Source organism: Camelus ferus, chromosome 8, assembly GCF_009834535.1.
Source record: "Camelus ferus isolate YT-003-E chromosome 8, BCGSAC_Cfer_1.0, whole genome shotgun sequence".
NCBI classification, from domain to species: domain Eukaryota; kingdom Metazoa; phylum Chordata; class Mammalia; order Artiodactyla; family Camelidae; genus Camelus; species Camelus ferus.
The window spans coordinates 16,076,146-16,089,446 of NC_045703.1; the positions used below are offsets into that span (position 1 = coordinate 16,076,146).

At 36.6% G+C, this 13,301-nt stretch overlaps 1 protein-coding gene across 7 annotated transcripts in view; it reads left to right on the forward strand.

Moving 5' to 3' along the window:
* The window catches only part of MYO6 (myosin VI), a 127,298-nt gene that overhangs the window by 9,115 nt on the left and 104,882 nt on the right, over positions 1-13,301 (forward strand). The window contains exon 2 of one of the 7 annotated variants that reach the window (XM_032484490.1): positions 3,161-3,243. The exons of the other annotated variants lie outside the window; for them this stretch is intronic. The gene's annotated coding sequence lies outside the window, so the exon portion shown is untranslated. The remainder of the gene's footprint in view (positions 1-3,160; positions 3,244-13,301) is intronic. 7 annotated transcript variants of the gene reach the window in all.

Sequence of the window (13,301 nt, forward strand, 5' to 3'; positions counted from 1 at the left end):
ATGAATCTGTTCTGTCTGTCTCTAAACAAGGGGTAGTAACATTCCGACACCCAGGTAGCTGTTGCTTGATTTCGCGTCCCAGGCAGACAGGTCCTCTGTGATGCCCTCCTGTGTCCTCACCCTCCGGTTCCTGCTGGTCACAGTCTCCAGCCGCCCCGCAGCTGTTGAGAAGGGGGGACCTTATGGACTTGTGAAGTCCAAGCCATTCCGAGGGGTATTAAACCCCTCATCAGCTACCCCTTTTACCTACGTACTTTGTGAATTTGCTCCTAACGAATGAATGTATTGCTGTGAAGTCTTGTGTAAATTGAATAAATAATTAAACTATAATTTAAAATTATCCTTGGAGAGCGTCTTGTTTAAAGGAGCGCAGTAGTGACTTTTGTAAAGAGAAGAATCTTTCTGTGAAACAAATGATTGTTTTCTCTATTGTACTTGTAAGCATAGGTCTTTCACATGTTACCTTTGCATAAACATTGGTCTGGCTGAATACACATTTCATATAAATGTGCCTAAATCAAGTCTGAGCTCATATTGTGCCTGATACTATTAATAAAAAGAGATCAGATAATAGGTTTCTTTTTCTTAAATGCTGTTTGTTCGATTGGTACTGAACTGTATTTCAGTAGTCTTATCTAGACTAAGAATGATGTTCTTTTAAGCAGTAGATTGAGGTTCAGTGTATAGCACAACAGTAAATTCCCTTTGTGTCTTAAAGTTTACTAGGTAAATGTTAACGTCCTGTTTAAATGCTTAAGTCAGTGTTTTATAAGACTCTGAAATACATTCTCTGAAAATAAGAGTGTTTTATTAAAAAATTGTTATGGTTGAAAAGCAGACAAACTGTTGTTTGGAAAACATACTTTCCTGTAGCCCTGGGTGGAGTGTTTATTTCCTGTACCTAATACCTTGCTAATGAGGCCGTGAACCCAGTTTCATTGTAATCTGTGTTCTGTCCCTGAACACTCAACAGAGACTACTCTGTAACCTCCTAATTAATAGGTCCAGTGGCCTCATTTAGATCATTATTCGTTTCCAGCCTCTTCAGCTATTGACCAACTAATCTTCCTTGAACTCTTTCTTGTTGGTTTCTGTGGCCGTGCGCGCTCCCAGGGCTCCGACTTCCCTGTTTTGTTCTTCCTGCTTCAGTTTCTCTGCCCAGGCCTTTACTGTTCGTGTGTCATAAAATCCTGTGCTTGGCACTTTGCTCTGCTCACTCCGTTCTTATTTTTGATGATTATATCAGCCCCATGGTTCTGGCTCATTTTTATGTAGGTTTCTCCCCCAAATTTCTTTCTATGTTATCTTTTTTTTTAAAATTGGAGTATAGTCAATTTACAATGTTGCATTAGTCGCTGGTGTACAGTATAGTGATTCAGTTATACACACCCACACACAGTTATTTTTTATATTCTTCATTACAGGCTATTGCAAGATATTGAATATAGTTCCCTGTGCTATACAGTAGAATCTTATTGTTTATCTATTTTGTGTATAGTAGTTTGTAATCTGCTAATCTTAAGCCCCCAATTTATCCATCTCTCTGCTCCCCCCCATAACCATAGTTTGTTTTCTGTGTCTGTGAGTCTGTCTGTGTTTGGTTTGTAAATAAAATTTGTATCTGTTGGTTTTTTTTTTTTTTGAATTCCACCTATAAGTGATATCATTTTGATACTGTCTTTCTGTCTGACTTACTTCACTTAGTATAATAATCTCTAGGTCCATCCATGTTGCTGCAAATGGCATTATTTTATTCTTTTTTTATGACTAAATAGTATTCAATTGTATAAATATACCACAACTTCTTTATTTGGTCATCTGTCGATGGACATTTAGGTTGTTTCCATGTCTTAGCTATTGTAAATAGTGCTACCGTGAACATTGGGGTGCATGTATCTTTTTGAATTAAGATTCCCTTTGAAGTTGCTGGATCAAATGGTAAACCTGTTTTTAGTGTTTTAAGGGTCTGTATTATCTTGACCAGTATTTCCAAACTGATGCTCCACAGACAGCGTGAAGTTTCACGTATTCCCATCAAAGTCACCTCCTTTCAGAAACTGCGTCTCCTCCTGTTTCCCTTATGACACCCTCATTACCCCAATTATCCGTGCTCAGAGCTTTCCCTCGTCTTTCCCCACTTCACTTGTCATGTCTGTCAGCTGCCAAACCCTGCTCTGCTTCTGGAAGGTTGGCCATCACTTTCTTCCCCCTCCGACTGAGGCCTCATTCCTCTTCCTCCATACAGATCTCCCTGTGTTTGGCCCTCTTCCTCTGTGTACAGTCTGTCCTGTGCATTGCCATTAAGTTCTGTTTCAAAGTAGGGGTCTGATTGGAATATTCTTTTGTTCAGTAAGAATCCCTGTTAGCCCTTTAGTAATCCTTTTGGGAGTCCAGACTTTTATTGTGGGATTTGAAACCCTTTGTGGCTTAATCTCTTGGCCCGCTTTTCCACTAAGGCACTTGTGACGCTTCTGCTGTCATACGGGAGTGGCCCATTGACCTGTTCCCCAGACATGTCCCCTCCTATCCCCTGTTCTCTCATCTTATTCTCATTCAAGCCAGACTTTGTCTGGAATACACTTTCCTTTAGTCAGTCTTAACCCATCCTCAGGACCTTTGAAAGATCCTGCTAAGTCTTTCAAGATAGCTTTCCCAAATTCGCTATTTGGAAGTACACCTGTACCGTAGTGTCCATCACAGGTTATGTGATAAATGTGCATCTTCTTTCATTCTCTGCTCCTCTCGCTAGGTTGTGAGTGACTAGACAGTGGGACCTGCCTAGCTAAAGATTTGGTAAGGTTTTACGTAGATCAGTAGGTTTTCGGTCTTAGGACTCCTTTACACGCTTAGTTACGGAAGACTCTGAAGATTTTGCTCATGCATTTGGTTATAGCTATCAGTAGTTACTGTATTAGAAATTAAAACTTAGAAATTAAAAAATTATTTGATCCACTTAAAAATGATAATTAATAAATGCATGTTAACAGAAATGACATATTTTATGAAGAGTAATTATCTTCCAAACAAAAATTGGTGAAAAGGGTGCCACTGTTTTATATTTTTGTAAATCTCTTTAATGTCTAACTTAATAGAAGATAGCTGGGTTGTCATATCTGCTCATGAATTCAGTTTGTATTTTTTCTGTTTTTCTTTTTTTTAGTTGAACTGTGTGTGAAGAAAATTTGGCCTCACGTGGATATATTGTTGGGGGAGGAAGTATTTCTTTGACCTTTTCAGTTAATTGTATGTATTCTTTGATCCTTCACCACAACTAACCAAGTAGTAATTTCTCAAAACCCCAAAGTGAAATTTTAAACCATATCAGTGAAGTGTTTCTACCCTGTTACAATCCGTTGTTCAGTTTTGTGCTTTGATTGGATCTTTTACCCAAACGTAATTTTACAAAATTGTAATGGTCATGTGGAACGTACTGTGGTGTTGAGTTATGCAGATCTTCCAAATTTATGTAATATATTTTGATCTCATAAGAAAAGTCTTTTACATAAACAGTATAAGCTATTTTAAGTTCAAGGTGGCAGATACAATTTTTCCCAGATTCTGCTTTCACTTGAATTTTATCGTTGTCAGCAAATACTGTCACTTGCTTTCCTTAATGTGACAGGCTTCACTCAAAAAGCAAACAAAAACTTGTTTGCTAAAAACCCAAGTTTGAATAACCAAGGTTTGTTAGTCATTCTCTCTGGTAAAAATAGTTTCATGAAAAAAAAAGTAGTTCCTGAAGATTACCACTCAGACACTCAGACGGATATTTTCCTTAAGGCAACCATCATACATGTTACAGCAGAAGTACTTTATGCGCGATTGCCGTTTCGTCAAATAGAGTATTAAAAAGATGCATATTAGAGGGTCAAGATGTAGTATTATTAATAAATTTTTACTGCTCCGTCAAAGGTGTCTTACATGAGACAGCTTCCTTTTTACTGTGGGCGCAGTGACCACTGGTACGGTGTGGTGCCCCTTCCTTGATTCTGACATCATTGGTTCTGCATTATTAGGGCAAATGCAACCATAGTGAAAAAGGCAAATGTCTTAGTATTATTTTTAAAATAGTTCTGACATTGTTGACTGTTTGAGACGGTCTCAGGGATCTCCAGGGGTATGTTGACCACACTTGGAGAACTCCTGGTCTAGATTGTTTTCTGCTGGAGTTGAGAATGTGTTCAGGTTTTCTGTAGACCAGATGGTAGAACTCTAGAGAGTTAGACATTACCCCCAAGTTGGTTTAATTCCAGTTTTTTATCAAGAAGTTGAGGAAACTGAGGTTTAGAGAGGTTAAGGGACTTGATGAAGGTCATTCATCCAAATTAGTGGCAGAACTGTAAAGATTATTCATATGGCTCTTAACTCAGAGTTCTTTTTTTTTTATCAGTATCATGCCATTTAAAAATTTAGAGGTTATTTCAGAGACATTTTTATATAAAGCTCTGGCTAGAAAATAAACATTTCTTTTTAAGCTATAATAAGAAACTGTCAAATAGAATTCTTAGGGGACACATTTTTGGACTTTGTAACCCAGAACTCTAGGATCAGCTTGCATCAATTTTTTTTACCTCTTTTTTTCATCTAGTTGACTATGAAATGGCTTGCTGGGATCGGAAGTGAGAAATTGAGATAATTCAGCAATTAATGTATAATCATAGCTAAGAAAAAGCTCATTATATACCTTGGTAAAATTCAGTATCATCAGTTTGACATTTAAGAGAGCAGCTTATGATTATGTAGAAACTTGAAAAATAATTGAGCATCTTTTGGAGAGTAATTCTTTTAAAAATTATTTTTTTGTGGAATGTTTTAAGCATATTCAGAAAAGGAGAGCATATAAACCACCTTGTACCAGTCACCCAGCAGATTCAACGGTTAACAACTCATGGCTAATCTTATTTTACCTTTCAAAAAAAAAATCTGTAATTTTCCCCCCTCCTCCTAGATTATTTTGAATCGGATTCCAGATAACATTTAATTCATCATCTATAAACATTTCAGTTTGTAGGAGAGAGTATTTCTTAAAACTTGTAATTAGGGGACTTGGTATCTAAAATAAGTTTGAATGAACTTCCCAGAGGTCTTTTCTAGCCTAACCAACAAAACCAGAAGCAAACAAAGGCTTCCTCTTTATATCCTGTCATCTCCCTGTTCCTTTGCCTTGTTTCTTTCCCCCTTACTGTAAACTTCTTGGGAAGTCTCCGTAATCTGTTGGGGTTTTTGCCCTGTTCACTCTTGTACTCAGTGCAGGGTACTCGTTTCTGCCTCAGCTGCTTCGTTTGGAAGCTGCTCCGAGGTTGCCAGTGCCCTTCCCATCTTCAGATCCACTGGCTCCTTTCCAGTTGTCAGCCTCTTCTGAACCACTTAATGAGGTTGACAACCCCGTCTTGTGCAGACTTCATTCTCCTCTGGCAGCGGACTCTCTCCCCTGGTGCCTGCTGCCTTTCTGTCTCCTTTTTCCCACTGTCCCTCATTCTTCCTTTAAAATGTCATGTTTCTGGCCTCAGTCCCATTCTCTTTGACCGTTAACACTAGTGAGGCTCTATTCTGTCAGACTTGGGACCCCCTTTTCAAAACAATTGTTTGTCAAGGGGGTACCCTTTCCTACACTGAAATTAAACATTATAACCTACACATATGTGTGTGCATGTAAATACGTATGCAATTAAAAATTAATACAATGATCTAACATGAGAGCAAGCAGTCATTAAATGGTGTATATTTATCACAACAATTAAATATATCAATATTTATATTAAAATAGGGTAATATTTACATTATAGATAAAAGTGAAACATAAATGTATTGATATTAATTATATGTTAATACCTGTATTTCAGTATGGGAAGTCTTGGACACTGCTACACTGTAAGACAGAACAGAGCAGTCAGTTGCTGACATCCATATGTAGACTAGTCATGAATGCAGACTCGCATGGGTATTGTATACTGGTGGCTAAAGTACCACGATCAGCATTGCTCTGTAATGGTTTTCTCCAGAATGATAAACACCTTTTGTCAAGGTTCCAATTAAAGACAGCCTTCTCTCTTATGTGGTATTTTATTTCTGGAAAACTCAGTGTGTATTAAAACAGTGTGAAAATATTTTAGATTCGATTCTAGGCTTTGCTGTCTTCTCTAAGTTTGCTATTTTGCTTTATATATATCGTTAATGGCATCAGAATAATTTGAAGTAAGAATCTCTTTATACTCTTTTCTACAGGAGCCATACCAGTTTGGACTGTTCCTAGATACTTGTTTGGGCTGCAGTAGGTTTTTTGGGTCATTTTCTTCAATTCATTCTTGAGTGATGTGTAAGTGTCTTCAAGTGAGACACTGAAACTTTGAAATTTAGTAGAGAATACAAAGAATTAGTGAAATAATAAAAACATTTATTCTGATGTAAATTAACAAATATGATACTTGTGAATAGTATACATGTAGTTCTTTTTAAAAATAAAACATGATTCATTGTTTCCACTCAAACAGATTAATAGCAATTTTTTTTTTTTGCCTCCCCAAGTATTTTACTATCAGCTTTTTAAAGGCCATCTCTGTTAGAAATTGCATAAGTAACTTTTAACTTACAGTTTTAGAATATTGGGGTGCCAGTAATCTGGTCTATTTTGGTCTGAATTTAAATACAAGAATTTTTCTTTATTTTACAAGAGAGATTTGCACCAGATGTAAATAATCTATTTTTTACTTTTAAGGAAATTGTGAGTCTGAGAATGAACAAAGTTTAGAAGTAAACTATTGCCATAAAATATGTTAATTATTTTGCCAGAAATACTAGAGAGAGATTGTCATAAAGATACCTAAAGAGATATCTATTTGAAAATATGGCCAGAAATACTTTTCTCATAGTGTTTATTATTATAAAGTTAAGTATCTGTTGTGCTCTGTTTAATACTTGAACTACTCACCTTTAGATACTTTAGTTTTATAGACATTTTCTAGTGACTGTTATTTGTGTAATTAATGCTAGATGTCTTTATTGATTTATCTTTCCTGATTTTTTTAAAATGTCAAATTGACAGATTAGCTGAACCTTGATGGATAACAACATAAAGAGTCATAGTGTTGTAAATAAGGGTAGTGTAGTTGGCTTTGCCCAAGAAATGTATAGAAATATAAACTTCAAATTTATGACACACACACACAAGTTAGCAGTGCTTTTCCTCACGGGTTTTCTTTGAAAAAAGATTTGGCAGAGTGCCCTTTTACTGGCATCTGCTAAGGTGTATATATTTCTCCAAGAAACGGATTAATGAACAAAAGGGAAAAGAAATAAATGCATTTTAACTCAGGATACACTGATCTGTAATTGTTCCTCATCAAAGCTACAGTATTTGTATTTGGACACCAGATGCTAAATGGATTTCTCTGTGAATAAAATTCAAGGGGAAGCAATCAGCTAGTCAAAGTTACAACCTGAACATTAAAAATCTCCCCAAATTGTGTAAGACAATGGGAAATTTCCCCCTTATTTCTCTCTGCATTATGAATGAAAGTTGGGGGTGACTTTCCAAGTTATTGTATCAACATGAAAATGATTGAATTTTCATTTGTTACTGTTAGAAGTGAAAGAATAAATTCTGTGGTTACTCTCAAAATCCGAATGCCCGGACCACAGCCTGGCCCCATTAAACCCCAGATCTTGGAGGGTGAGACCTAGGTGTTGGTGCTTTTCCAAAGGTCTGCAGGTGATTCCAGTGTGTAGCTCAGTTTCTTTTTTTATATTAAGTTTGTATAAATAAAACTTCCTGTCAAAAACTGAGGAAACTTGGTGACCAAAGTATTTTAAAAATTCAGTTTTTGTACAGTAATTAACGTTCATTGTCTTATGGAGAAGTTAAAAAAAATGGATCACATTCTGTGTTGGAGATTTAAGAATTCTTGAAAATTATTAGAACAGTACACTTGTTACTCATACAAAATTTGGAAGTAGAAGTTAATCCTGTTGAATCTAGTTTTTTGTTTCCTGGCAGGACCGTATTTCAAGCACTCAAAAGAGGTCATTGATAGTTTTATCTTTTTTAAAAACTTTGTTCTAAGAAGCTACATTTTATTCTTATTTTGTTACTATCAGTTTATCTGGAGAGGTAATTAGGTTTATTTATTTTTAGAGGAGGTACTGGGGATTGAACCCAGGACCTTGTGCATGCTCAGCAAGTGCTCTACCACTTGAGCTAATCCTCCTCCAGTTTTATCTTTTTCTTGAAGAGCTCCTGAGGTGAAGACCCTCTTTTTGTCCCCTGTTCTTTGTGAAGGTTCTTCATGTCTTGCCTAAGTCGCTCTGTCTTGATAGTTTACCTTCTGGAGATGAAGGCCATTCGATCACGGTTCCTGTGTGTACACACCCATTCACCCATGTAGCCACATTTTTTCATCCTTATTCACATACTTGAAGACTGAAATTATTATTTTTTTAGTCTTAAATAGCCTAAGGTAGGTAAAGCTCCTTCATCGTTCAATTAGAAAAATTCTCCATTTTGACTACTGTTTTAAGTTTTCATGTAAAGGAAACATTTTACATTAGAAATGATTGTTTTTCTAATCTTGCTGACAAAGAGAAGGTAGTGATGAGGAAATGAGTGAGCCCAGTTCAGAGACAGGAGGGAGCACCTAGGCTCTGGAAGGGCTGTGGACACGTGGGCTCGAGAGCACGTGTGAGCTCAGCTCTGCAAAGAGCAGGGTCGTGTTCAGGTAGGGATGAAGTTACAGGTTGATGTGTTTGCGATGGGAGAGGCAGAGTATTGGTGGACTTTGTACCTTATTGCATTGTTTTTTTTTTTTTTTGAAACATTAAGTCATCACGAGTTTTTATAGCGTGGAGGTAATATTGGGGCCTTATTGAAGTGCTGAAGTTTGGAGTGTTTAATTATCTTGCTCAAAGATTTGGATTGTAATTATAAATTATATTTACTTGACTGCAGAAAACATTTAAGTTGATTCTGTGAGGCTGGAAAATGACTATATATTTCTCTCTATGTGTTTTCGATAGTCTCTTAAAAACCGACGAAGTAATTGTCATAATTATGACATAGAATCTGTAAAAAGTGAAATAATAGTGTTGGTGCAAATATGTGCTAGTGATGGTGGCAAAAGAGGAGAATGAAAGAGAATGAAATTTTATGTTCTGGGAGGGCAGGATGTCTACATATGAAGGGCATTGTAAACACTTGATTGAGTTTATCCAAATTTTATATAAAATTATACCTATTCTTCCAATTATAAGAAGTAGTAAATTAGAATTGGAATGTTTGGCTTAATGCTAAACTTCACAGCTGAACCGTTGTGGAGAAACTAAGGTTCAGAAAAAGCCACGTAATTGGAGAACATTTTAGGGAACTGGAACTGATTAAATTGCAAAAAGAAGACTAATGAGGTGATTCCGACATGTTTTCAAATATGGAAGGCTTATCACTCAGTGTTTTTTAGTGAAAAGAGAGGAAAGTTTGATCTTCAGTTGCATCCTGAGGCATTTAGACCAGTTTGGTTCATTTATTTAAAGTCACTCGTCTGCCTGCTGTGTAGAGGCACTGTGCCAAGTCTCAGAGATGCATTTCTCATCCACATAGACACGATCTTACTGTCATTCAGTTCTAGCAGGGAGAAAATGTTAAACAACTGTTTCTCGAATGGCTGGACTTGAATGGATAGATTCTGTGTATGCTGTCAGAGTACGTGATAGGGGAAATGTGTAAGAAAGAACAGTGTAAGGTGGTGGGGAAACATCAGTATGGTTATCAGTACCTTTGTGGACGAATCTATCCTCTTTTAAGCTCTCCTCCCCCTACAAAATTATCTCACCGTTTGTTCATTGTGCAGAATCCACATGACCAAAATGAAGTGAATGAGAATCTTTGATCTTTCCACCATGTAGAGATGATCACTATTGTTGGCGTTTTGGTGAATGATATTTTAGTATTTTTAGTGCATCTATATGTGTATACCTGTATATTCTTTACAAAATTGAAATTAAAGTAACCCCCCTCTTTTGGGAAGGTCTTAAATACATTTTTATTTCTATAAAGTGACTTGGGAAATATCATGTCTACATCTGGAAATTATGATTCTTAGGTTCTTAGACTATTGCTGCTGTGTAAAGAAAAGTTAACTACCCTTAGATATCAAAGTGTTGTAACACTTCGCTATAGTCCCCCTTAATAACTCCTGGAGAACTTAATGTAGATGAATGTTCGTTTATGGCTCAAAGCAAATATATTCTTATTGAGGTTTTGTATATATCATGTGATATAAATGTTTTTTGTTTTTTAATTTTTGCATAGTAAAATGGTTCTGAATTATGTATTTATTTTTCTAAGAATGCTATTTAAAGCTTGACAGTTCAATATTTTTGTACTGGCTAGGATTAATGAATTTATGAATTTATATTAATTATAGTCCTGTACAAATTTAAAGAATTATTAGATTTCCCTCCTGTAATCCAGTAGTTTGAATAAATTTACCTTTTATTTTTGACACGTTCTTTATATATGTGTCTCTTTCCACCACCAGATTGCTGATATCCTTTTATATTCTGTTGGATCTTTTTTTGCCACTGTTAGAGAATGAATGTGATTCAGTGTTTTAGGTGGAAACTGAGATCTTTAAATAGTTTAGAGTTTTTTAGAGTTTAAATGGAGTTTTCCCCTTAGCTTTTAGTATTCCCCCTTCCTGACTTCTGTAAGGTGGTGCTTAAAAACTTGGGGAATTATTTTGCTGTAGTATGTGCAAGATTCTGCTTTGATATTGTCATTTATACATTGTATAGAAGGTGCTGTTTTTGCAGTCCTTAGTTGTGTCCCAGGAGACCAAGGTGCTCCCTTCAGTAAGTATGGCCCTCCTGGGACCTGAATTTTGTGGTTGCTGGGTTGCCAGTGGTCAGGCTGGAAGCTGCATAGTTACTGGATTGAGAAATTCCTGTGTGGCTGTTAGCATGCGTGGAAGAACGTATGCAGGTCAGCTCCAGGCCAGGAAGATGACCAGAAGGTGCTGCTGCTTTGGCTCCTGGCGTGGGGGGCTGGGCTGGCCCTTGTCCCTGGATACTTCACATGAGACACCTTGGCAACTGTCCAGATTGGAAGTATACCTTCTCAGGTTGCAGGCCTACCTGGGCTCGTCTGAGGGCAGCTTATGGGGATAGCAGCACCCAGTGGACTCCCAGCATTGCCAGAGATCAGTCTCCTGCCTTGAGAGCTGGGCTGCTTATCTGTGGACCGTCTGGGAGCGGTTTGCCAGATACAGATCCTCTCCCTTTTTCCAGTTAGCCTGTTCAAGGCTTGAGCTTTATTTGCTGGTTGTTTATTAATGTTGTTTTGTTAGTGGTTAACTGTTTTGATGTTTAGTAATACCTTTATTTGAGGGAATATACTGGTGTCAGAAATTCATAATGCTACCCTTATAGAGTTGTGGAAAGTGGCCTTTTAGTGGAGTTAACTAATGCATTCCTAGGGACAGGAGTTAGTAACATTTACAGGTAGGTTGAATCCTGACATGTAGAGCACATTGGAGTTTTGTTTTGTTTTCCTGGAATGTGTAGCATATCACTGCTTTAAGATTTAATTCTGCTCATCTTTTTTTTTTTTTTAAATTGAAGTATAGTCAGTTACAGTGTGTCAATTTCTGGTGTACAGCACAGTGTCCCATATGTATACATATGTATACATACATATAAATACATTGCTCATCTTTTAATACTCTTCAGAATGGATCTCCACTGTCCTCGTCCTTGTCCTTCACTGCCCCCCACCTCCGTCCCTGCACCTGTGAGTACTTTGTGTCGGCACCTTAAGTGTTGCTGTGCAATGCAGTTTCCTTGTGCTCCTCCTTCAGTAGGTTGTATACATTCTGGTTTTATTCTTGTGTTCAGGGCCTGGTCCTTTTCCCTGTTATAATAGATGCTCAGTAAGTGTCTATTTATTGAATAATCACACACTTGAATTGTGAATATATTGTCTACTTCTTTTAACATTTTTGTTTTCTCTAAATGTAAATTCTAGGTCATCTCGCCAACATAAAATCTCTTAGAGGAGGTGAGATTGGAATAGTCAAGCTCAGGTACCTAGAATATTGCTACCCCCCCAAAAAAAAACCCCAAAAGGCCCCCAAACTAGTCGCAAAGATCAGAAGGATTTTTTAAGGAAGATGAAACTACAGCTGAAAGAACCCTTTCTTAGATAATTAGGGAGAACGTGGTCCAGGATACAGGGCTGAGACAGGATGTGCTTCTTTGCATAACTGTTAGGGTTACATTGATCATTTTGAAAAATTAGAAAGCTAAATTTAGTAACTTGTGCATATTCCCATTTTTAATCTCCAGGCTGAAGTTTTGGGTCCTGTTTCTTTGGCCTCAGGATTGAGCAAGTCCAATAGTCTAAGAAAGACTGTTACACTTGTAAACACATACACATTTGACCAGTTAGAGTTTTCATATAATTTATTATATATTTGGATGGAAGTTACTTTAAAGATAACTTTTTCCCTGATTATGAAAGCAATACTTACCTTTCAGAAAATTTGAAAAATATGAAATGTGTAAAGGAGAAAAGAAAAATCATTTACAATGTTTTTAAAACCATTTAAAATTAATTTTTATTGTGAAATTAGGTAAGTATTATGCTCTACTTCATGGTTTTTTCCTTTCTTCCTAATTAACTGTACTTTATCTGGAATTTATTTTGGAGCATGGTTGAAAAGTGATTTTAAAATTATAGTATTTAATCGTTTTCCTTTTTATCATTAAGAAAGAAAAATCTGATCTTTTGGATTGTTATTAGGGAAGTTTTATTTTTAAATTCCTTCAGATTCTTTTTTAAGCTTCATGAATTTTTTTGAGTAATTTCCTTTACATTGTATTCATTTTAATCAGCTAATATGTGACTGCATTCTTTTGCCACAACAAATCAAACAGTACAGTTGGAGTTGGTGTTCCCCTAGACTCTGCCTGGCCTCCATCTAGGAACTAAGCACAGTTTTCATTCTGCTGTGTGTACTTCTCTATGTTTTTACTATTAGTTACAGTTTTAGGCTTGCATATGTAGTTTGTATATCTTTTTTGACCTAATAGAGTACTCTGCAGAATGTTTCAAAACTTTGGTTTTTTTCAGGTAACAGGCCTTAGGTGTCCACATTGGAAGGTTGAGATCCACTGTATTGCTTTTAATTGTGCGTAATTTTCGTAGTCCAGAGCCTGCATGATTGGTAAACCGTTTTCTTTTTTGCTAGACACTTAGCTTGTTTGCAGTTTTTCTCTCTTACCTGCCATGCTACAGTGAATATCCTTGGTGTATC